The sequence below is a fragment of the Triturus cristatus genome, chromosome 1_2 (assembly GCF_964204655.1).
Source record: "Triturus cristatus chromosome 1_2, aTriCri1.1, whole genome shotgun sequence".
Classification (NCBI taxonomy): Eukaryota; Metazoa; Chordata; class Amphibia; order Caudata; family Salamandridae; genus Triturus; species Triturus cristatus.
Window position 1 is genome coordinate 112,687,027 of NC_140580.1, and position 23,176 is coordinate 112,710,202.

The window sequence follows — 23,176 nt, forward strand, 5'->3', positions numbered from 1 at the left end:
GGTCAAGACTGATATGCATATGGCCAGGTCTAAACTGGGGTGGCATGGTGAGCAAAAGAATGATGGATTTAACCCAGATCTCTTGACTGGGGGTGAATGTTTTGATTTGTTCTGCATTCCATCCATCAATTGTGTGTCTTTTGCTTTCTCGCCCTAAGTGCACCAGGTATGCCCAGACGTGGGTCCTGGGCTCACTGTGCTACTGGAATCAAGCTATCCTGGTTGATGAGGGGTGGAACCCCGAAACCGGTCCTAGGATGCTTGTTTCCAGTCCAGGGAGGACCTGGCTTAGCAGTTCGGACTGGACTGTTCCCATGAGGCACAAGGTCAAGACTGATTTGCACATGGCCAGGTCTAAACTCTGGTGGCATGGTGAGCAAAAAAATGATGGATTTAACCCAGATCTCTTGACTGGGGGGTGAATGTTTTGATCTGTTCTGCATTCCGTCCATCAATTGTGTGTCTTTTGCTTTGTCCATCAATTGTGTGTCTTCTGCTTTCTCTCCCTAAGTGTGCCAGGTATGCCAGGACGTGGGTCCTGGGGTCACTGTGCCACTGGAATCAAGCTATCCTGGCTGATGAGGGGTGCAACCCCGAAACCGGTCCTAGGATGCTTGTTTCCAGTCCAGGGAGGACCTGGCTTGGCAGTTAGGGCTGAACTGTTCCCATGAAGCACAGGGTGAAGACTGATTTCCATATGGCCAGGTCTAAACTGGGGTGGCATGGTGAGCAAAAGAATGATGGATTTAACCCAGATCTCTTGTCTGAGGATGCATGCTTTGATTTGTTCTGCATTCCCACCATTAATTGTGTGTCTTTTAATTTCTCGCCATAAGTGCGCCAGGTATACCCAGACGTGGGCCCTGGGCTCACTGTGCCACTGGAATCAAGCTATCCTTGCTGATGAGGGGTGAAACCCCGAAACCGGTTCTAGGATGCTTGTTTCTGGTCCAGGGAGGACCTGGCTTGACAGTTCTGGCTGGACTGTTCCCATGCGGCACAGGGTCAAGACTGATTTGCATATGGCCAGGTCTAAATTGGGTTGGCATGGTGAGCAAAAGAATGATGGATTTAACCCAGATCTCTTGACTGGGGGTGAATGTTTTTGATTTGTTCTGCATTCCTTTTGCTTTCTCGCCCTAAGTGTGCCAGGTATGCCCAGACGTGGGTCCTGGGCTTACTGTGCCACTGGAATCAAGCTATCCTGGCTGATGATGGGTGAAACCCCGAAACCGGTCCTAGGATGCTTGTTTCTGGTCCAGGGATGACCTGGCTTGGCAGTTCAGGCTGGACTGTACCCATGAGGCACAGGGTCAAGACTGATTTGCATATGGCCAGGTCTAAACTGGGGTGGCATGGTGAGCAAAAGAATGATGGATTTAACTAAGGGTGGGCGTAGTGGGCGTAGTGGGGCTACGTGAAGCAGCACGTAGTGTGCCCAAATCTACGCACACTACGCGCTTCGCGTAGCCCCACTACGCGCCACCCGCCACCCACCCACCCTACTTTTAAAAGATAAAATGAATTTGTAATAAAGCAAATTAAAGGCACTTACCTGACGCGCGGCGTCTCCCGGGGCTCCCTCTTCCTGTTTTTCAATTTTCCTGACAAATGCGCATGCGCGGACGCCCGCGCATGCGTATTTGTCAGGAAAATTGAAAAACAGGAAGAGGGAGCCCCGGGAGACGCCGCGCGTCAGGTAAGTGCCTAATTTGCTTTATTACAAATTTATTTTACCTTTTAAAAGTACGGCGGGCGGGAGGCGGGTGGTGGGCGGCAGGCAGCTACGCTTCGCCCACGTAGTGTACGTAGGCGCTGCCTGCTTCGCCTACTTCGAAAACTGCGAAGCAGGCAGCGCTACGTACACTACGTGGGCGAAGCGTAGTGTCACGCCCAGGGTTAGATTTAACCCAGATCTCTTGACTGGGGGTGAATGTTTTGATTTGATCTGCATTCCGTCCAAACCTTGGTTGAATCTAAAATGTTTTGGAGCTTCCATGACTACCACGCCAGACTCCTGGAAGGGAGCCTTCCGAAGCCCTAATGACCAAGGAGGAACCCTTCTGGAGTGCTGACGTCTCCAACAGGAGAAAGAGGGGTATCACTGAGTTACGTGCCACACCTATACACTACTTCAACTGGAGGAGGGAAGGGAAAAAAACATTTTTCTTATGCAACCCTTACCCACTCTAATTGTGGCATGCTTCGTCATCGGGTTCACCCTGACTCTTACAGGTCAGAGTGGGCTCAGCCATGTTCCAGGGAGCTCTTATGAAGATTGTTAGTTTGGGGGCGTAACTTTAAAGATAACTTTTCCCCAGCCACTCCCTAGGCCTCCCTTTATTACTGGGGCGGATGGGAAGGTTAAAAAGAAAGACTATGAAGGGTTATTAGGATGTGATCGTCCTATGACCCTAATACACCAACATGTTTCAACCCTTTACTAATGGCCTAAAAAGGTCCCGGGCTTACGTCAGGGTGGGTACATAAATTTGTCACTCCCTCAATAACATGGCTAGGTATAGGATGAAGGAACAAGACCTCAAACGCCTACCACCCGGGAAATGCCACAAGCCCCAAATAGGGGTAAGCTGCTCCTCAGTGGCAATCAGAACAGAAGCCTCCCAGATGTGGCTTCTGGGCATAGCGAGGGCAGGATCAATTATAGCTACCAGCCATCGCTAAAAGGGATAAGGCCAGTGACCCCTAGGCCATCTGTCTGGGAAAAACAGAAAACTCCCAGTGCAGGTCTGCAATACACAGTGATGAGTAATCCAGGTGATGATATCTACAGTAAAGGGACTGCACCATCCATACTGTAGTGTTATATACCTGTTCCTTCAGCAACCCCACAGCATACAGACTCTTCTAGCAATTTTAGAAAACTGTCTCATTGTACCACAGAATGCTCCTTCCAGGAAGACTCTGACCACCTCCTTCCAAAGCCACCATCACCTCCAGATGGGGCGTGAATGCACTGCACATTGCAGAAACTAGAGTATAGGTAGGTCTTTTCTTAACTATTTACACACTGAGGATACACAGGGCGATAAAGTGATTTGCCCAAAGCCTCATAACTGTTGACAAAGCGTCAAAGGCGAGTTAAGAAGAACCAATATGTTCAGTTGATGATGCAGATATCTGGTTTCATTTAGAAGTCATGAGCCAAAATTAATTTCCTAAGGAAGAAACCCACAAAGGTAGTATTGTGTGGTATTAGTTGATTTATTAAGATATTAGGAACTGTAGACTGCACACATGTAGTATGAAAACGTAAATGCATACTATCAGAGTAGCAAAACATGAATGATATCAAATATATTTGGGCTTCACAAGAGTTCATAGCAAGATTGCACCCCTTCTAATTCAGTATTGTGCCCCCTCTACTCTCTGAAACAGTTTTTTTTCTTCTGTTTTTATATAGTGCGAACTCGACCCGAAGGTATTGGAGCACCAGCTACATTACACAAGATCACATTCATTTTTTAGACATGTGGAGGCTAACTGATTTGAGCAGAATCATAGGATGTTGAGCCAATGTCAGGACCCGAATCTGGGCTTAGATTTACTAACATTTGAGTCAGCACAACGCAGCATGACAACTTGCTGCACTGCGTCAAATGGAAAAAGCAGGGATGTGCAATATTTACTAAGAATTTGCCAAATAGGGCCATGGGTGGATTCTTGGGAATGCCCACGCTCCACCCATGGACCGCCTTCCCAGCACAGAGGAACACATGGAGGTGATTTGCGCTGCCTTGCAATATTCTGGATTTACTAAGCCATGCAGAGCCATGCAGAGCCATGCAGAGCCATGCAAGTTGGATCTGCGCGGTTTAGTAAATCTGAATTTGGCCCTTACTTTGCCTTGTGTAACTCAAGGACAATGCAAGGGCTTGATAAATCTGACCCCTGGATTTGGCAGCTCTGGACGTAACACAGCTCTGGGCATAACACCACACAGTCTGCCCTAAGAAACAAACTAAAAAATATGAAAAGAAATAAAGAAATAAGACATAACACTGCCAAGAATTCCAAACAGAACATACCCAAATTTCAGATCTCTTGACTGGGGGTGAGTGGTTGAAAAGTTTCAGCACTCCGTCCACCATCTTGCTGTGCTTGCTTTATTCGCTCTAAGTGGCCGATGATATGCTCAGACGTCGGTCCCTTGCTCGCTGTGCCACTGTATTCAAGCTAGCCTGGCTGATGAGGGATGATACCCTGAAACCGTCCCAAGATTCTTGTTTCCAGTCTAGGGTGGACCTGGCTTGGCAGTTCAGGTTGGATTGTTCCCATGAGGAACAGATTCAAGACTGATCTGCATAAGGCTTGGTCCAAACTGGGGTGGTTAAGTGAGCAAAAGGATGATCGATTAAACCCAGATCTCTTGACTAGGGGTGAGTGGTTGAAAGGTTTCAGCACTCCATCCATCCTCTTGTTGTGTTTGCTATGTTCGCTCTAAATGGCCATGGGTAGGCCCAGACGTGGGTCCCTTGCTTGCTGTGGCACTGGATTCAAGTGAGCGTGGCTGATCAGGGGTGATACCCCGAAACCGGTCCCAGCCTAGCAGTTCGAGCTGGATTGTTTTTATGAGGAGCTGGGTCAAGACTGATTTGCATATGGCTGGGTCCAAACTGAGGTGGCATAGTGAGCAAAAAACGATGGATTAAACCCAGATCTCTTGACTGGGAGTGAGTGGTTGAAAAGTTTGAGCACTCCGTCCATCAACTTGTTGTGTTTGCTATGTCCAGTCACACTGAGTCACAATTTGTGACCTACCTCATTAATATCCATGAGGTTGGTTGGATTCTGACCCAATACTATTCGGAATTTTAAGAACCATCCTATTAGTTCATAAGTCCATTCCTAAATTGTTTTATTGCTTGTGAAATAATGGTCATAAATTAGGACCAGTATTTTGCAACCAGTAAATAGTATATGTACCCCATGTTTTTATGAATTGAAAGAAAAAAAAGAAAATAAGGGTGCTCGTGATGAACTCTACAAATATCCCAAATTTGTCTTGGCTTGAAATTGACAGGTTTATGGTTAAGTGTACTCACATTGTAGAGTTGAAAGTATCTAGCCCATTATTAACCTTACTGTCCACGCTTCATTCTCTCATTGTGACTGGCACAGTATGTTTCTTGCTCAGAAGACTCGTCACTAGTGCTGTGGCAAGTGATCTTGGTTTTATGCTGCTTACCATTAGTGCCAAACTGGGATTCACCCAAAGTGGTACTCCATTTAACACGAGCATCTAGGATCCTCATGCTCAGACTATTACATGAGTCATGGTTGGTGCCAGATGATTAACAGTTCTGGAGTTCAGGTCATTTTTTTGCATTACAGTAGAGAGATCGTTGGCCAGCTCTAACTCTGCAACTCCATATAGTATCTAATGAGGAGTCCCCAGGTTCACTCGGGCTATACACAAGTGGTCGTAAGAGTGTTTGGGTATATGAGACGTGAGACTCCCATATTGGTTTCTCCGCCACATGTAAGTAGTCAAAGCTGTGGTATGGGGCTCCACTGGGTTTGCTGGTAGACAGTGCTGGTGTTTCCCTTTCTCCTTGCCTGCACCCTTCTGCTGCTCTCGCCCTCCCCTATACCTAGAGAAACGATTGCAAACACGAGCGTGTGTGTCTGAGTTTGCATTCATATACACTGACTGGGCAGAAAGCACCCTTTGTGCTCACCTGACCGGGGTGAGTCAGTTCCAATAGGTCATTTGGTGACCTTAGATAAACAACACATACAAGGTCTATGGTGAAGGCCATGCTGCACATCATACACAAAGAGATGGGGCAGTTGTCCACCCTCTGTATTCTGTGACCTGTTCTGCCAGAGATGTAACAAATCCAGCAAAGCCCTCTGATTGAATATCTGTTGTCCAAATGCACAAAAGCAGAGTTCCCTTTTATCCTGGCTGCTATAGAGTTGTTGCACATCTGAGTGAAATTCACTTTCACCGGATTGAGTGCCTCCAGGTGTGCAGATGTGGTCAAAAATAGTACATCTATAGTAACTTACATCTAATTAACAATATAGCTGTAGTTGATAATAAGTAGTCAATTATTTTTGTAGGGCAATATTTGTGCTGTCGATATTCTGACATACAACTGTCTGTTGAGAGAACATGAAGCTGTATATTGTTCAAATAATTGTTGTCAGATTCTAATAACCCAGTATTGTTTTCATGCCATACATGAGAAATGGAAATGTACCAGCCTTTTAAGGCGGTTTGAAATAGATCTATTCTTGTTCCAAGGACCAGCGTCTTTAAATTTTATTGCAAGCATTCGACCCAAATACTTACAGATTTCAAAGACTTTTCGTCTCAGGATTGGCAATCATCGCTCAATATAATTTCCACGTGATCTCAAATTCCAATTAACTCTTGATATACCTTATCTTCAGAGGAACCTTCTTTCTGTATTGCTTCATAGTTTTGGACTTCATGGTGCTCTAGCCAATGACATATGGCCTTCGCTTCCCCTCGCCTCTCTTTTACAGCATTCAGATAGTGTAGTGTGGTGCCCTATATAACAGCTATCATGGTATTTCATACGAAACCTGTGAGGTAGAACCAACATCATTAGAGATTAAACACATGATGACTCCAGATGCAAATTCTCTGGTTGATAAATAACCATCAGTTATCCAAGAGTATCTGAACCATCCCTATTTCCTAACAAAACTGTCATGGACTCTGGTTTCAGATTCGCTAAGACCTTCCAATGGAGCATAGTCAGTGCTTGGGTCAATATTTGCTGAGAGCACAAAAATAGGTTTGTTGTTGTACACTGCTTATGTGGAATGAAGAAGACAGTGAGCCTTGAACGGACTCATACCAAGAGCAGCCAGCAATCCTCTACACCTAAAACCTGCATCAATCTTTTAATAAATGCCCAGACTGTACCCATTGGAGGCACGGCCCTAACATTGAAGGTAGTTCCAAGTCTTTCAGAGCACTTTTAGTGCTCACGGATAATGTGTGCCGCCAAGTCAATAATTCTAATGTTAAGGTTTGAAATATAGATGAGGCATCAACACAAAAGGTATATATATGCCTGGGAAGAGTTCGTAAGTTCCGCTAAGCGAAACCCAGCGAAGTGCAAAAAAACACTCTGCTGCACTACGCAGCGCTCCGCAAGAGGCAGAATTTCATTAGATAAATGCAGTTTGTGTTGATTTCAGTGCCTGGTGCTTGTCCGCACTGTGCAATCATTGCGAACAAATTCATGCCGCTTGGGTAGATTTTTACTTGAGCGGCAGCTTTCTCAACATGAGCGGGCGGTTTCTCAATCCGAGTGGTCGCGAGCATACAAGACCACTCGCAATGAGAAATGTGACCGCCCGCGTTGAGAAATATCGCCTGGAGGTTGATTTTCCACGCTCGCGCTCGCCAACTTGATGTTGACGATCGTGAACGAGGAAAAATCTCGCCAGGAGGTGAATTTTCCTCGCTCCAGCTCGCCAACCTGACGTTGAGGAACGCGAGCGAGGGAAAAAACTCTGCTCCGTGTAGACTCCGCGAGCTCCGCGTAACGCGGAGTGCAGAAAACTCCGCAAACTCCGCAAGCAGAGCTCACCGCCCAGACTTAGTTATATACTGCTTGGACAACCACACATACAGATCTTAGGGTCCTCAGACTAACAGCCCGCAACCCTTTATCCATGTAGGTTTCTTTAGCCTGCCATGATCCCTTGTCAAATAGTATTACTACTCTATAAACAGAGGGCTGCTAAAAGCGAGCTGCCAATTACCACCTAACCTAAGTGCTGCAGCAGGGCCAGTCCTTACAAAAAGCATGTGTTTCCTATACAGATTCATGTATATCCATACGTCCTCCCTAACCAACCCATGCAATACTTAGATGACCCTCTCCCTGACTGTCCATACAGCATAGACAGAACGATCAACCCTGATCTCTCCCCGTCCCATTTCCAAAAGTCCTTCTCTTTGTTGTAGGATCTCAAACCTTGAAGAGAAACGGATCCTTTCTATCTAGATAGCATAAAACATGTGGCCACGGGAGACCCAGGTATTGCTATGAATTTATTAATCTTAAATATCAGCAGGAAATTTACCCAGAACCGAAAAAGATAAACCTGTATTATGCAGTCAAACAAACCCTATTTGGTGCCTACAGTAAACAGTTACGCATTACATCACATTTTACACTTTGGCTTTTCATTTATTTATTTATTTATTTATTTATTTATTTATTCAATAGATGGAATAGCAGGTGTGGCATCCATGTGCTAAAGGCTGCCAGGATATTCAACAAAGTGGCAGATTACAAGGCCTACGCGCTAGATAACCAGGTCTGAGAGTTTTCTAAATTGGAGCCGGACCGATTCACTCCCGATAGGTAAGTGAATTCGATTCCATACATTAGCGGTGAACGGAGAATGCATGGAGCACGCTCTACTGCAGCGGAATCTAAGCAACCACCAGAGATGGATGGGCCTGCACAGATCAGAGAGGACACGGATGACGTATTTATGGGGCCGAATTTGTGGACATCAGGGCGCCTAAGAGTGAGGTCAATACTTTTAAAAGTAATGGGTTTAGCGAGCATCGTAACCGATTCACTTCTGGAAAGACTTCTCCTGATCTGAGGAGCTGTTGTGGCCACAGCTGCCAGCTTGAGCCGAGGTGTGCCAAAGGTCGTGTGCTTTAAAAAAAACTCTGACATGAACCCAAGCACATGGCCAGACTCCAATATCTTCCCCTATGCCGGTTCGTACACATAGGCCCGAGCACTGTTTGCATCACTCCTCTGTGACATCACATCTAACTAAAATGGAATTTCCTTCTCACACAGCACGTTCTATGGGGCCTTGTACGATTCAACTCCCTGAAACGAAAATTCCCAAAGTACATCGAGAACCCTTGGTTTAGTGGGCATGGTGGATGAACTCGAAACCCAAAACGGAATTCTGTGGGCATATTATGTTATGCTATGCTATGCTATGCTATGCTATGCTATGTTATGTTATGCCATGCTATGCTCTGCTATGTAATGGTATGGTATGCTATGCTATGTTATGCCATGCTATATATGCTATGTTATGGTATGCTATGCCATTCTATGCTATGTTATACTATGTTACGTTATGCTATGCTATCCTATGTTATATTATGTTATGTTATATTATGCTATGTTATGCTATGCTATGCCATGTTATGTTATGCTATGTTATGTTATGTTATGGTATGGTATGTTATGCTATGCTGTGTTATGTTATGTTATGCTATGCTATGTTATGTTATGCTATGCTATGCTATGCTATGTTATATTATGTTATGTTATATTATTCTATGTTATGTTATGCTATGCCATGTTATGTTATGATATGTTATGCTACGTTATGTTATATTATGTTATGTTATGGTATGGTATGCTATGTTATGTTATTGAATTTATGAAGCGCGCTAATACCTGGAAGAGGGGCACAATATCTGTGAGTCAGGTATGACCATCTGGCACAACTAAACCACAAACTGCCCAGTGCTTGACCCCTCAGTGTCTTCCAATAGTTAAAGAACATACAAGCTATTGCGTTGTGGCCATGTTTTCTAATGATCTAACTTTCACTGCAGATCAACAAACATGCCCTCTTGGGTTGATACTTGTGTGGAGCGCTGGTCCGTGGCTTCATCCGTGTCAGAGCTGTGCTCTCCCCCCCAGGGCCGGCTTTAGGGCAGTGCGACTGGTGCGGTTGCATAGGGCGCTGACCTATAGAGTGGGCGCTGACCTCAGGGGTGGGGCGCTGTTTTTAGCAATAACTTATGACTGGAGAGATGAGGGGCACTTTTGCCTGGTGGTAGTGAGAGAATCCGAAGAGACGGTCATGGGTTGTGGGGGGCGCCAAAACTGGTTGTCGCACCGGGCGCCACCAGCGCTAAAGCCAGCCCTGCTCCCCCCCACCCTGATGCATGTCGTCACTGCACCCAGACATGCAGCAACCTAAGGCACAAGCGCATGCTAGGGTGACCAACCGTCCGTAAATTTCACGGACAGTCCGTAATTTCGTCCGTCTGTCCGTTGTCCGTGAAGGATTCTTTAACGGACGCCATTTGTCCGTAATTTTAACCGGGCACCGGTCGCACCACCCTAAAGCAGGCACAGCTTCCACCCACCTCCCTGCTGGACTCCGATGCTGTTGAGGACGGGTGTAACAGGCTCCGATGCAGTACCAAAGCTCCGATACCCAGTAGCATTGGAGACGCACAGCGGGATGGCAACCCTCACACCTTTAGCCCTTGATGAGCTGTTAAGAGGTGCTTGAAGGTGACTGAGAGGGAGGGGCTGCAGCTTCAGGAGCAGGAGCATCTATTAAGATGCAAAGAGCCCTGACTGCGTCATGTCTCTGCAATTTAGAGGGGCCTCACACATTCCCTTTCTGCCCAGGGCCCCAAACATCCTAGAACCGGCCCTGATTACCCCGAGGCAGCACTGGTTCTCTTCACAGAGCTTAATTACTGTCACTAAATTGTAAGCAAACCTCGGTTCTTCAAACATGCGGTCTATAATGTAATACAATAAAGAAATGGCAGAATCGCACCCACACTGATTAACAAAGTATGGAGGACAATCAGTTAAATCAGTTCTCTTGGAGTATCTCCTTTAAGTACTGTACATCACAGTGGGGGATGGCAAAACTAACATTTTGGAAAGAGAGCTGGCTTCTCCTTGTCTTGTCCAGGAAGGGGTGAGGAGCCCTACCCCACCCTGGAAGAGACCAAGATGATACTAGAATACTGCATGCCTGTTGTGTCCTGCGAGACACGTTCTAGTGTCTCGACAGGCACAGAGTTAGTAGCCACTCCCCTATGGGAGTGGGCACCCACACACCCCACACCCATCCATCACCGGCGTCACGAGTGACGTGACCCGGCTAATAAAGGGGCCCGAGTGCACGTGCACGTGCTCGTGGCCAGTTAACTAACTATGTACAGCGAGTCAGTGTCGTGATTCCCTTACTATGTGGGCCCCGGGCCCACAACACCACACCCCTGTGTCCACCCTGATGGATCCTGTTCCCCCTCCTGTAATGGCTCCTGCCACCCCCAGTGATGGCTCCTGTCCCCCCATGTGGTGGCTCCTGTCCACCCTGCCTGTGATGGCTCCTGTCCCCCCTGTGGTGGATCCTGTCTCCGCCCTGGGTGGCTTCTGTCCCAGTCCTGGAATGGCTCCTGCAGCGAGGGTGAAGTTCTTGATGGGCCTCTTCTCAAAAAGGGTCAGCTCAAAATTAATATGAAAAGGTGGGCGAGTGAGTAAGTGAAGGGATGGGTGGATGGCTGGATGAATTAGTGAAAGGGTGAATGGATGAATGAAAGATTGAATAGATGGATAATGAGAGAGGATGGATGGATTGAAGAGTGACTGGAAGGATGGATGAGAGAAAAGGTAAATAGCTGGATGTATGGGTGGAAGGGTAGCTGGATGGGTAAAAGGGTGGATGGATGAGTGAAAGGATGGATGAGTGAAAAGGTGGATGATGAGTGAGTGGGTAGATGGATGAGTGAAATGATGGATGGATTGATGAATTGATAAGTGCAAGAGTGAATGGATGGACGGATGAGTGAAAGGGTGGATGTAAGGATGGATGAGTGAGTGAAAGGGAGGGTAGATGGACAAAAGGATGAATAGATGAGTGAAGGAGTGAAAGGATAAATGGATGAAAGAAAGGATGGATGAGTGATAGGGTCAATGGATGGATTCATGAGTGGATGAGTAGATAGATGGTTGGGTGGATGGAAGGATGGCTAAGTGAAAGGGTCGATGGAGAGAAAAAAGGAGGATGGATGACTGAAAGGGTGGATGGGTGGAGGGATGAGTGACTGGGTGGATGGATGAATGAGTAAGTGAAAGGATGGGTGAAAGGGTAAATGGCTGGGTGGATGAGTGGCTGGATGGGTAGAAGACTGGATGGATGAGTGTACAGATGGATAGGGTGAAAGGGTGGATGGATGGATAATGGATAGATGAGTGAAAGGATGGATGAAGGGATGGAAGAGTGAAATGATAGATGGAAGGATACAAGATGGATAGGTTTGCAAATGGTTGAATATGTTTGGATATGGCTGGGCTTACTTATATACTAATGCGCGACCTCCTCTGATGTGTCTGTAAATCTTACCTATTGTCCTGAAGTTTTGTCCTGAATTTTGACCTCCTGTCCTGAATTTGTGTCCTGAATTTTGACCCTTTGTCCTGAATTTTTACACTCACCGTCCTGAATTTACACCAATGCCAGTTGGTCACCCTAGCGCATGCGTGTTCAGGTTACTTATCTGGACAGCCTGTAATCACGGCCAGTTTCTTCCTAGTGTGCCAAGACTACATTAAATGTTAAAACCAGAACAGGCCGTTCCATGGTCTCCATTGGAAGAGGTGGGAGAAGCAGCATGACTGCCAGCAGGTTGAACTTCCCACTCGCTTTGCATGACTGCCTTAACTGGAGTAAAATCACAGGGGGATGATGACAGCGTAAGGTGATATCAGTATCACTCGTTTGATCCGCAGCATCAGGGCAGTGCCCACAGCAAGTTATCAGCCTTTCCATGACTGCATTTCCAGGGCCCCGACCAGAGCTATCAGACATTGCAAAACAATTCCCAATACCTTCCCTCTTCCGTTACCATTGTATCTGCCTATCCCACAGGAAAGAGGGTTCCCAGTCTCAAACTTTAGATGTTCATATCATCAGCATCAGGGAAGCATTCTGATTGATGCGTGTTTGTTTCTCTGCAGCACTCTTACCATTCATTAACTTTAACCTGCCAACCTGGATTTGTGTTTTTTTAGCTATCCTCTGAAATCGCGCCCCTAAATCCTCCCCCCCCAACACCTCAAGCTGTCTTCCTGAGATAGTCATCGACTTTGGTCTTAGAGAGAACAAGGTATTATCAGAACTGGGCTTCAGAGAGACATGTAATGAGTCATCCTTTCGGCACCATATTGGTTTGGGAATACTTTTCTCCAGTGCCTCTGGTGTCGCCCCCACCTCATCAATTTCGAGAGACCATATTCTCGCTGAATTGAGTCCCCGAACTGGCGCAGATCCTGGAAACTCTGGTGTGGCTTCTGAACTCCTTTCTCTAACAAACCTGTGCTCTGATAGGGGCCTATTGTGCTGTCCTAAACCACTAGAGTTGCTACAACAGCAGTTGCAGAAAAGTAGGATGGGAAAAGGCAGGTACTTTGTGCGTGGTAGGCATCTTTCATCCTTCTTTAGAGTTATTCCCACCAACCACTTTTTTGGCGCGACGACAATCGGCTTCCAAGCCCTGGTTACTGGGTGACTTTCCTTGAACCTGTGTCTCAACCAGATTCAGCATCGCCCTCAGGGACTCTGCCACTGACAGCAGCAGGTCAGAAGGGCCCAGCACCACAGCAACAGTAGTCAGTTACAAGGGTCCAGATACAAAAACATATAACAGCAGAGATGTGGCATGCCAGAACATTCTCAACAAGCATTAACAAACCAATAGGTTTTGCCTTTGTGTAATCTGCTGCCTTTGTCAATGTGTTTTTTAGATGTTGCGGAGCAGTTGAGCTGCTGTGCAACATGACAAAGTTTTTTTAAAAGCACTTTGAGCAGCCAGCATTTACCACGTCATTGCGCTGTTTGTATTTTTGCTTTTTTTACTTTATAGGAACTACAGCAAGTGTCGCTCATTTTCACTGGCAAAGGTGTGAACAGACAACAGGAGTGCCTGCAGGAGCCTGCAGTGGAAGGACACTGGCAGCTGGAAGCAGTACTTGGTCCAGGTTCATGGCATGATGAAGACTTGAAGACCAGGAGGAAGACGGAGGCGTAGAGGTGGCGCTGACCAATAAGAAGCAAGGAAATGAGAGTGAAGTGGGAGCCATGTGGGAGCCAGACAATGGCCACGTGGAGGCTAGCCAAATGATAAGCAAAGGTAAGTATTGGGTGGGCTATAAGCCCCTTTTAAGGTTTTTTTTCAGTACTAGAGATTTTGCAAGCACAAGCGCCGTGCAGATGAAACCTAAAAATGAGATGTAGACCCTGAGCTCAAAGCCCAGACAAAAATATCATGTAGTCCAGAAGTAAGGAGAGGCGTCTGAAAGCCCATCTGAAGGGATCTCTCTGTCAGCCCGTCTTTGGCCCTGTGAGCTGATCTTCAGGAAGAAAAGAGTAGATATAGACCAGAGCTTTCAACAGGGCAACATTTTATACACCCTCACTTTGAACAATATTCTTTTCTGACGAAGGGAAAACACCCTGAAGCAGGCACCAGTAGATTTCTGAACTTTGGCAGCAATGGCTCAAAGACTGTATTTCCCATGGTGCATTGCTGGGACAACTGGGGTCAAATGGTAAACGTATTTCACGTGTTAAAAATGTTCCCCTACCCTACTACCTGCTCTCGCTCCCATCCTGGGCATCTGGTTACTCGAATAAATTTCTTAAATCAGAGTACGAACTTGAGTAAAAAGTATTTCAAGAAATGGAAACAAATGTAAAAGACTGCATGAGATTTGTTTTCCCATTCTGTAAGTTTACCGAGTAGAAGTATAAACCCATACTATTTTACAAAGGACAGAACACTAAAATGCTATTTAATATAATGCGCATCTGACGCCAGCAGCAATTGATTTTGTTTGGAGTAACATAGGCGCTAGAAATAATGAATGTAGACAGATGTAGGTCTGGCCGTATGTGTATTTTAGGTTTGGACTTGTTGGCGCATCCCAAGAATGGAAAAAGCAAAAGTACAAGTCTCTACATGCTTAGCGCTGCTGGGTGGAAGGCCCTGATGAAGGCCAAGCCTACGTCAAGGAGCCACATTACAGCTAGGGATTGACAGCTGGTGAGGAGCCCTATTCCCCTTTCGCCTAATCTAGTCATTGTATTATGTTAGTGCATATTATGTCTAATTTTATATGTAAGCACATATTATGTCTAGGTTTTTTTTTTTTTTTTTTGCAGTTGGAAGTGTATTCACATTTTGAAGCTTTCACCTTATACTGCAACAAACCATGTTTTGTCATTTGCATCATTTTAGGACAGACAGCCACAGACTGAAGAAAGCTAAATTAAATACATTGAAGGTGAGCACAGTTCCTGGGAATGATAATCGGCTGGTTCCGGTAGCACCGCTGCCCTAAAACGAGCTGAATGTAACCAGAAACTAAAAGTGCCCATTGGAAAGGAGAGTGCAAACACACTCAACAAATGGCAGTGTCAGGGTCTTGGCGTGGACTGATTGTGACCAGCCAGTGATGTGTAAAATACTCCCCTTTGGTTGGGTGCAGGCATTCCAGAGAGAGACAAAGAGCCAGAAGGGAACTGCAAATCAACAGGGAGGGATGCTGTTTGACCAACACCCCAGCATTACAAATATGGATCTTTTGTTTTAGGGAAGAATAGCTGATTTGCTTATTTTGCCGTCCCCTGTAGTTATAATTACAGGAGGGAGGATGTGCCCCAGTGGGTGGCTGGGCCTAGAGAGGCCTCTAATTAGCCTCCAGCGGTGCTTCTGCAAGGAATATGGCACAAGGTGTAATTTGCAGTTTCAGCAAAGAACAATTTTGCTCCTGAAGAATTCATGGCTTCCTGATCGGGTGTGGTGGTTCCTGAAAGGTGTCCGAGCCCCCACCTCCTGGCGAACTCTATAGATTTTTGGGAAATCCCAAACACGCCCTGGCCGGGCCTGTTTTTCTGCAGGAGTGACAGGGCGCACCTGGCGAGCTGGAGGAATGCGAGGGACATTTGAGGTGGGAGGTGCTCAGAATCCTCCCACCATCAGCACAATGGCCCTCCATCAGGAGATGGGAACATTGACACCCCCTGTAAGATGCTACAGCCAAGTCTACAACATACCCACACGAGGGACAAGAACACGGCTGCAAGCAACACGCATAAAACACATGCCAGCCATTCCCTCTCTCGGTTATTGTGTGTGTTTCCTGCGGAGGTCCGTTTTCTCATTCGGAAACTCTTTGTAGTTGTTTGATAATTCTGTGTCTTTGCCTTTCTGCTACGAAATGCTTTTGTTTACAATGCATCTTCCTGCACAGAGGATAATCAAGCTGAGGGGAAGATATGGGAATTTTCCATTGCTTTCGAGTCAACTACTCCGAAGTTGGACCGGGGCAGAGCCAGCCACAAAAGTCGCTGTAAGAATTCTCAACAGGGTGGTGCTCTGGAAGGAGGGCCCGGAGCTGTCGTCTATCCCCTTGAACCCTGGAGTAGCTGCATGGCTTTTTATTCACACCCGTTTGCATGTTTGGTTTTGTAGGCCCATTGTACAGGGGTGGGGCTGAAAAAGACAGGATAAAGGTGCGCCTGGAGACTAGTTAGAGACACAGATATTAGGCAAAGTCTGGCGTGTAGCTTACTGTGCCCAGGACCTACAATACTTTTAAAAGCCAGATTGTCTTCTTCCCATCTCCCAAATATCCCCATAGGAAAGGTCATTTTTGTTGTGGACCCTGGGTCTTGTCGGAATTGAACAACCCTCTCTTTCGGGCCTTCATGATGTGGCTGGGCTGATGAGAGATAGAAACACGGAATTATAAGAAAAGGGAGCCTGCAACCCCTGTATAACAACCTGTCTCTAATTTCTTTATAATAGGGGACTTGTGACACACCCAGTCACTTGTTATAAAGACAATATGATGTCAGAACTCAACTGTAATAACTTATTTCAGTTGAGTTCTGCCATTGCAATGCCTGTTGTCAGAGCCAGCGACAGAGGAGAAAGGCAAGTCAGGTCACAGAACAGAATTAAAGCAGCTGTTTAAGGAACAACAGTAAACCTTGATTTTCATTCTCCTGTCCTGTTTTTCTAGCTGTATAGTGACAGGAAGAGAGGAGATATGTATGGCAACTTTTTTTGCACTTCTAAGGTAATCATAAAAAAGTTAGAATCCTTCTGCATCTTTGTACACATTCTGAGCTATTGCTCCTTTAAAAAAAACTGCTGACTTGTGTTAAACTGTTTCTAATACTATCTAATAGCTAGTTTGATGTAGTTGAATTTAAACCAGAGATTCTATAATTTCATTCTTCATGTTTGGAAACATGCTCTGTCTTTCAAAATTAAAGAGCTAGCACCAAGGATTTAAGTGGTTTGTGGTAAAGGTGAAGGTGTAAAAACATATCTTTACAACGTTTAGTGGGGTGTGTAAGGTTCGATTCACAAAGATCTTTGCAACTCTACTCCAATAGGCTAAACCCTTCATATGGGTACCAAATTATACATTTCAATAATTGACTAACCTTTCAAAGAGCCCTCAAGGAAACCTTTCAAGTTTCCAATAATACTCTGGAAAGGTTTTCATAATTTTTAATTACTTCTATGCAAAGGCATTTCTGCATGCAGAAGCAACTGGTCAGGAGGAAATACGATTATATTCTTACAGTATAACTTTTATTTCTCCAGGAGGATTCTTTTTTACTGGAGATAATCAATCTTTTGGGGTGTTCCCCTTCCCGTCTGGGAAATTGATGCAGTCCTGCCATGGAGAGGAGCAAATCTTCAACCGTTCCCGGAGCAAAAATGGTGAAGAAAATGTTTGTGAATACCCTCAAACTCTTGAGTTTGTGGGTATTGCCAAGCTTTCCACAGCTTCTCCACCCTTGAATACCCTCTCCGCACCATAGGATTTATCCATGCATATTAGCAAACCATTGGTGAGTGTTAGAACTGGGGGTCTCTAGTTGGCTGAGGTAGGTACCTTAGTCCAAATAGAGACCCTTGCTTCTAAGTCAGGGAAAGTATGGACACCTTCTCAGATAGCCCCTGCTCACCCTCTCGGTAGCTTGGCACGAGCAGCCAGGCTTATCTCCAAGGCAAATGTGTAAAGTATTTGCAACCATGCTCTCAGTAACCCAGTGATAACACCACAAATGGACTCCACACGAGTTTCATAAAAAAATAATTATATGTTTATAAAAAAGATATACGATGAGGCAACATGATAAAAATCCAACATATGTGTATTTGTAATATTTCACCTTGCCGGTTATTAGGCCAGCAAGCCCATGTAGGTTCTTGCAGGATTAATGAGCATTTCTCAATGATCCAATACAGTCCTAATGCAATGCTATGCAGTTCATACTGCAAGAATCAGGCACTTCGTAATGTAAAAATAATGCAGTTCGTTATGCAACAATCAGGCAGTTCATAATGCCAAAATAATGCAATTCGTAATGCAACAATCAGGCAGTTCGTAATGCAAAAATAATGCAATGCATAATGCAACAATCAGGCAGTTCGTAATGCAAAAATAATGCAATGCATAATGCAATGCATAATGCAACAATCAGGCAGTTCATAATGCAAAATAATGTAATGCGTAATGCAACAATCAGGCAGTTTGTAATGCCAAAATAATGTACTCTGGCACCGATCACGGTGCTCTGGACGGTCTCTATGCTACTCTTACTGACTCGCGGTCAGCTACTGCCAAAATATGCCCCCAAAACGGGTATGATGGAAAACAAAGTGCAGATCCACACTACGGCCCCGGTACTGCCACCCTACGGGCCGCAATGTGAAATTCAGCGCAGGCTCGTGCTGCAAAGTGGGGAAAGGTCGAGAGCGTTTCTCTCGTAGCCCACACCACGCCCCAGGCGGCGACACACACACGCTCGCTGAGCGTCACTTGGGGGTACGATCTCACTCTCCTCTCCTCGCGGCTTGGGCCTCTGATGCGACTTTGTTGATCTTGGGTAGTGGAACTCAGAGCCCCGACGGTGATGGTTCGAGGTCTCTCTTTCGCAAAGGCAGGCTCGGGCCGGCGGCGGTGAATTCTCACAGCTCCTCTGGGGATGCCGGTCCGGGCCGATGGCAATGACGATCGCAGCGCTTCTGGTCACGCTGTCGATCGAAGCAGAGAACAAGACTGCTCCAGGACACACAGTCACTGGGCATTTTCCCACGAAGGTCTCAGGCTGCAACAGGGCACACGCACACAGCATCGCTGAGACTTACTTGGACTCCGGGTGCACACGATCACAGGACAATCCTCACAAAGGTCTCAGACTGCACGAAGCACACGCACATAGCTTCGCTGAGACTCACCTGGACTCCGGGTGCACACGATCACAGAACAATCCTCACGAAGGTCTCAGGCTGCATGAAGCACATGCACACAACGTCGCTGAGACTCACTTGGACTCCGAGTGCACACGATCACGGGACAGTGCTTACAAAGGTCTCAGGCTACAAAAAGCACACACACAGTGTCGCTGATACACACTTGGAAACTTTTATGTTCCTAAGTTTCCACAACAGGGAGTCAGCTCTCCTCAGGCCCTCGGGGACAAGTTACTTCAGGACACAGCACACAGCAAAGTCCTTTCTTTTTTTTCTTCTTTTTTTTTTATTGTCAACAAATGGAGTACACACATTACATCAGATTTTCATACATAAGAAACCAATGCCATCAAGAAACTATCATATAGAAGAGCTTAGAAAAAAACAAAAACAGGGGAAATATGCAAAATTATATACAACATAAAATATTAGGACGAGATCTAGAGAGAGGAACAAAACAGACCAGCCCTTAAATCGTAACTTAAAACAACAGCCCCCATATAGTTTCTAACGTTATCATAGCACGTGTACCCCTTGCCTTTGCCAAGGTTTTTTCCATTTCATACGTATCCATTACCAGTTGCCACCAATCGTTTACAGAAGATGGCTTAAGAGAGATCCATACACGGGCTATTGCCAGCCTAGCAGCAACTAGCAGTATTGAAACTAATCGCGAAAGCCTAGCATCCACTATCTTAAATCCTAACATTATTTCTGTAACCGTTATTGATGTCATTATCCCCAGCCTCTGTGAAAATACTTGACCGATCTGCTGCCAATATATTGCTAATTCAGGACATATTGCAAACATGTGAGTGATATTCGCTGCATGTAGATCACATCTAGGGCATTTTGTCGTATCGCTAGCCGAGCCAAGCCTAGCCCATTTAGAATTTTTTTCCAGTGTATAATATAGCAAGCATATAGTATGAAATTGCTGCACACGCAGGTTTACAGAATGCACTGAAAAAGCTATAACATTCAGCACCTGTTCTATTGCATTTGGTGTGATCTCTGACCCCAAAACTGTACTCCAACACCCGCTAATCTTTCAGAGTCATTTTTTCTTACATTTTGAAAACATTTATACATTTCGCTTATCACAGACTTCGTTTTCCAGCTATATAGACATTCCCATACATTAGAACTAGCTAATTTAATCAAGTTTAAGTGTCTGACCAAGTATTCTCTGATCTGTAAGTATTTTAAAAACATGTAATCAGGCAATTTATGCACCCTCTGCAAACTCCTAAAGGATACAAATCCATTATAATCATAGAGATCTCCCAAGCAAGTCACCCCGTATCTAATCCTTTGTTTACTAACAGCATCATGGAAGATCTCTGGAAAAATCGGATTGTCCCATAAGGGAAGTTTATCATGGTAAAATGACATATTACATCTGGTAAGAATAGTGCGCCAGATGAACGTGCTGTCCCTTATAGTCTTAAACTTGACTCTCTTGAAATAGTTGGGGTCATTGGTCCTATATATGTACATATTACTATCCTCACCAAGTATAAATTTATGAAAGAAATTTTTGTGGTCAGGCATTAAGAGACTACGAAAACGGGCTACAAAAGCAGACCAAAAATAATTTCTAAAATCAGGAAAGTCAAGTACTCCTTGCTCATATGGTAGCTTTAACAAATCAATAGCTTGTCTAGCTTTTTTATATCCCCATATAAAGCTACTCAAAGTTCCCTTTAATTTCTTGAAAAATAAATTTGGAACCTGCAAAGGAATAGATCTAAATAAATACAAACATTTAGGCAGAATTTTCATCTTAATAATATTGGAGCGTCCAATTATGCCAATCGGAAGTTTGTGCCACTTCCTGAGCATATTAATTGTATCTTTTAGTAAAAATTCATAGTTCAAGATAAATATCTTGTCTATCTGTGCTGATTGCCTAACCCCCAAATAAGTAGCTACCATGCAGACCCCGGATATTGGTGGAAAACAAAGTTCAGCTCCACACTCCGGCCCCGGTACTGCCACTCCTCGGCATGTACGGGCCACAATACGGACTTCAGCGGAGGCTCGCACTGCAAAGTGGGGAAAGGCCGAGAGTGTTTCTCTCGTAGCCCGCATCCTGCCCCAGGCGGCGACATACGCACGCTCGCTGAGTGTTACCTGCGGGGTACGATCTCACTCTCCTCTCCTCTCCTCGTGGCTTGGGCCTCCGATGCGACTTTGTTGATCTTGGGCAGTGGAACTCGGATCCCCGACGGTGATGGTTCGAGGTCTCTCCTTGACAAAGGCAGGCTCGGGCCGGCGGTGGTGAATTCTCACAGCTCCTCTGGGGATGCCGGTCTGGGTCGATGGCAATGACGATCGCAGTGCTTCTGGTCACGCTGTCGATCGAAGCAGAGAACAAGACTGCTCCGGGACACACAGTCACGGGGCATTTTCCCACGAAGGTCTCAGGCTGCAACAGGGCGCACGCATACAGCATCGCTGAGACTCACTTGAGCTCCGGGTGCACACAATCACAGGGCAATCCTCACAAAGGTCTCAGGCTGCATGAAGCACACGCACACAGCATCGCTAAGACTCACTTGGACTCCGGGTGCACATGATCGCAGGACAATCCTCACGAAGATCTCAGGCTGCAGGAAGCACACGCACACAGCGTCGCTGAGACTCACTTGGATTCCGGGTGCACACGATCACAGGACAATACTCACGAAGGTCTCAAGCTGCACGAAGCACACACACACAGCGTCGCTGAGACTCACTTGGACTCCGGGTGCACACGATCACGGGGCAGTGCTTACGAAGGTCTCAGGCTACAAAAAGCACACGCACACAGCATCGCTGATACACAGTTGGAAACTTTTATGTTCCTAAGTTTCCACAACAGGGAACCAGCTCTCTTCGGGCCATAGGGGACAAGTTACTTCAGGACACAGCACACATCAAAGTCCTTTCAAGCAGGGGAACACAGCACACAGCAAAGTCCCTTAGCACCTCCTTGGTTAAATCAGCATACTGCAGGCCAGCCCCAGAAAACACAGCAAGGGTCAGTCCTTTCCTTCAGTCTCTTCAGCTGTTTCTTCCTTGGCAGAGGTTCCTCTTGACCACAAAGTAGTTTCAATCCTTTTTCACTCTTGATCAGTCCAAAGTCCAGGGGTTTCCGCTCTCATAGTTATACCCCTAAATGTCTTTGAAGTCTTTGTGTTCAGGGGGGCACTGATCCCTGTCCAAACCAGTTATTGGTGTCTCCCTGCGAGTGACACCTTCTTCCTTTGATAGTGGGGGTCTGGATCCTGAATCACTCAGCAGGAGATGGAGCCATTGTTTTATGGCAGCAGCCCAGGTCTCTTCACCTCCATGGGCTACTCCTCCCCCCTACACTCCAGATGCAGGTCAGCCTGTTGCTGTCTCACCTCCTCCCCTGGGTCAAGACATTCCCCAGATCCTATCACTTTCAAATCCAGACAGTCAATCCACAACCAGGCAGAGACACACTGAATTGTTAGAACACAAAAAACCAGCCACTTCTAAAAGTGTGGTTTCTAAACACACAATGCAAAAACCACCTTCACAAAAAGATGTGTTATCAAATTGTGAGTTCAGGCATACTAAACGGCACCACTCCATCTTAAGCCTATGGGAAGATGGGCTGGAAACATATTACACAGCCTCCCCATTCTGTCCTATGAGCAAGATGACCTTTCAACAGTGAAAAACAAAATGGAGAGTATTTCACTGTTAGGACAGACACTTCCCCCTGCCCAGGGGTCACCTTTGGCCTACCATAGGGGTGTTTGATGTGCATAGAAAGGGAAGGGCAAGGCCTGGCAAGTGGGTGCACTTGTCAGGACAACAGTGGGTAATATTATGCATGGGCTAATCAATTTACAAGTTTACATTTTGTGAATTCCTTGATCTCACAAATTATGCTAATTGCACCTGGAAGCAGCGACATCTTAAGTATTTTGCTGGCCCTCCACAAAAACATAATTTGGAGGCCCCTCTTCAGAAAAGTTCTGAATCTTTCAGTTCATTACGCACTCAGCAACTTTGGTTACAGCATCAGAGAAACAGAAAGATTATCAGTCTGAACTAGCCTGTTGC